Genomic DNA, 3,990 nt, shown 5'->3' on the forward strand with positions numbered 1-3,990 from the left:
ATATAAACATATACATCTGTTCACTGAAAACAAGCAATCACATTAATTTACAGTCCCATCTCAAATCATGTAAATAAAGGCAACTTACATATTTCAGTTTTGGAAATCAAATTTTAAAAATTGTAAGTTATCATAGGCCATTACCACCTTTGGATTATACACAAACATAAAATATTCACTGATTCTGATATCAAAAAACATACATTTTGGGGAATTACCTTTTCAGAGACATTGAATAAGGGAAGGTCAACCAATTTTTAAAAATATTCTGGAATCCACAGCAATTCAGAGGGCTTGCTTCTGTTTTTCTAGCCAATTTGGGGAAGAGCTATAAGTGAAACAAGATCTCCTTAGTTGCATATGGTTTGAGAGGTTCTCTAGGTAAACAGACATAAGGAATAACATCTTTTATATACATAACAGATGTAATATGCTTGTAGATAAGCATGTAAGTACATGTATTTATAAAACTGGGCTATATATGTTCATATATACAGTAGGGACTAGAAAGGTGTAGGCTTTGTTAGCGGTAGAAATCTTTAGGCAAACGTGTGGGAATGGGATAGACTTGGAAGGAGAACTTCCACCTTATACTTTGTATACATTTGTTTTCTAACTTTTAATAATTTTTTTACTGTTATAAAAACAATTTTAAAGATTTATAAACAGCCATCACTGCACTGTATATGATATCATGTCTGCTGTCAGGAGATTGACACCTTTCCTGCATTTGAAGCTGTGTTTCAGATGTTTTTGCTGAATCAGGACAGGAGATAAGAGTGGAAGGAGATAAGCATTTAGTCACGTTTCTACAACTCAAACTCTGAGCAGTTTTGAAACAAAATGGGTTTCCAGACCTCTTAGAAAAAAGGGGGACATAGAAATGACTCAGGGCAAATTTACTTTTTATTATTTGGTTTTCAGAACATTTGGCTCCTGAGTTTCTCAGTACAATGGTATGTAAGAAGGTGATAAGATTTATAAAGGAATTTCTTAAAATTGTAGCAGCATACTTTAAAATAACTCAGATCTTTCTTGAATTTTCATTCACTCTTTTATTACTCACTTAAACTTCAGTGTCTGATTGAACCTTATTATTTGATTTATCTTGTGATACACCCAAGATTAGTCAGTCAAATGGATTGCAATGCAATATTTAAAACTTTTCATTTATCTCCTGTACCTCAAACGTTTTAGTTGGCATTTGAAAGACACCTGTAGATATTTTAGAAAAAAATGTGATTTTTCTGTGAAACAATTAAATACCCAGGTGATGAAGAATTTCAGCGTTATCAAATATATTCAACATAAAATGTTTGCATAAATGAAATATGTATTGAATTGCTTCTATGTTTTGCACATGAAAATTGAAAGTTATTTATAATGCATTCTGTCTCTGTAAAGTAACTTATGTCTAACTCATAATAAAACATTTAACATTGATTTCATTTTAAGAAAGTAATCTTAAAGATGACTTCTGAGGCTGGGTGAGGTGGCCCATGCCTGCAATTACAGCACTTTGGGAGGCTCAGACTCCTTTGGGAGGATTGCCTGGGGCCAGCTGTTTAAACCCAGCCTAGACTGCAGAGTGAGACCTCCTTCTCTACCCCCCAAAAAAAAAAAAAAAAAGCTGAGTGTAGTGCTCAGGCCTGGAGTCCCAGCTACTCAAGAGGCTGAGGTGGGAGGATTGCTTGAGCCAGGAGGTTGAGACTGCAGTGAACCAAGGTTGTACCACTGCACTCTAGCTTAGGTGACAGAGACTCTATCTCTTAAAAAAATTTAAAAAATAACTTTTGATTAACGAGTCAAATTATTAGAAAAAAGTATATTTTAAAATGATAATAGATGCATATATTTTCATTAATATTTTTAAATTATTATTATTATTTTGAGATGGAGTCTCACTCTGTCATCTAGGCTGGAGTGCAGTGGCGTGATCTTGGCTCACTGCAACCTCCGCCTCCCAGGTTCGAGTGATTCTCATGCTTCAGCCTCCCAAGTAGCTGGGACTATAGGCATGCACCACCACCCCCAGCTAAGTTTTTGTATTTTTAGTAGAGGGGAGGTTTCGGCATGTTAGCAAGGCTGGTCCCGAATTCCTGACCTCAGGTGATCCGCTCGCACTGGCCTCCCAAAATGCTGGGATTACAGGCATGAACCACCACACCCGGCCAGAATTACTTAATTGGTAAAATAATACATTCACATGATAAAATTCTCAAGCAGCACAAATGTATGCATTCAATTTTTCTTCCCTATCATTGCATGCTACTACCTATCTTTCCAGAGAAAATGCTAAAGTTGCTTTTGCATCTTCCAAAATTATATATAGATATGTATGTCAGCAATGTTATCTGTACATGTCTTTTATATGCATAAAAATTATAGAGGGAAATGAGAACAGTTGCTGAGATATATTTTTTTGTGAGTCAATAACAAGATGAACAATCATTTTGTGCTGGGGGAAAAGGGATAATTAGATATAGGTGTGAGTGAGAGCAATCCTCTGTGACTCCTTATTCATTGTATAATTGGTAAATATGTAATGATTTATTTACGTTCTTCCCAGTTAATAGACTTTCCAGCTGATTCCATTTTTCTGGTTATAGTACCAGTGCTGTGAGCATCTTATATACAATATGTATATGTGCATGTACACAGGTAGCGTATATTTCAAAAGTTAGGTTGCTGGATCAAAAGATTTCTACATTATTAATCTAGAATGAAAAGTCCAAATTAGCAAGAAATTTACACCAAAACTGCACTTTTAAGAGAATGAGTGCCTCTTTTCCAATATCTTCATCAAAACAGTGTTTTAAACTGTTGATCACTGCTATTTTAGATATATTAAGCTTCTTAACTCTTATGAAAATTAAGTGTATACCCCCGATGTCTAGGCTGGTGAAGCGTGCAGGCCAGGATCTTAATTCATGTGTGGAAACTGTAAACATACATTGTTACTCCTTATTAAGCTTTTGTTAACTGTTGTGTACTTGATTCTCTTTTGGGATCTCATTACACCATCCTATCTTTCGAAGTTACCTTCTGTATTAGTGCCTTTAATTTTCACACCTGAATTTACATCTCTTCTCAAAGTCACTATTTGTAGGCTTAGGATTCTCCATTAGTAACACAAAACTGATTTATGTTCTCTATTTGCTTATTTCAAAACCTAACTAAATTTAAACCCTGCCTTTAATAAGCACACATTTTCATAGTATGCACTTCTACCAACTTCTATTTTGCCTTACAATGCTGTTTTACTTTACCTTAAAACAAATATGTAAGTATGTTTATAATAAAGAAATATATATTTTAAGCAGATAGTAAACTCATACTTCAAATATACATTTTCAAAGGTATGCATATATGTATATAGCTATCTCAGCTTGTTCATCAAATGGAAGAAAGGAAAACAGAATGTTAGGAAAAAGATGAAAATCATTGCATTATTAAATATTAAGTAATAAACCTACGTGAAATAAGTTAGTAACCCACAAAGTTGTATACTAATATTTCACAATTTCTTTAATTTGGAATAATTATATTTAACATATTGATTACCAAGGTAATTTTGGCAGCAGTAAAAGTCATTTTCAATTTAGTAGTTGTTTAATTTGTTTAATAAAAGCAATATATTTCATATAAAGTATTTCAAGTAAATGAAATTTGCAATATGTTTAATAAAATGGCTAATTTACTTAATTGAAATAATCCTTACCACAGCAGTAATAAGGTGACATAGATGATTAATTGATTTGATTGATTAGTGTGAACCATATAATACAGATGAAATAGGATGGCGCCAATAAGACCTATATCAGCTAAGATTACTAAAAAGAATATCATTTATAATTCAGTTCTGAAATGAAAATTTGCCCCAAACGTCTAGGACTGATGAAGCTCCCATGACTTCATATTAATTCATTTATGGAATCTTACACCACATATTGTTACTTATGCATACTTAAACTCTGTTGGTCTTTGCTC

Source organism: Hylobates moloch, unplaced genomic scaffold, assembly GCF_009828535.3.
Source record: "Hylobates moloch isolate HMO894 unplaced genomic scaffold, HMol_V3 SCAFFOLD_90, whole genome shotgun sequence".
In the NCBI taxonomy this organism is placed as follows: Eukaryota; Metazoa; Chordata; class Mammalia; order Primates; family Hylobatidae; genus Hylobates; species Hylobates moloch.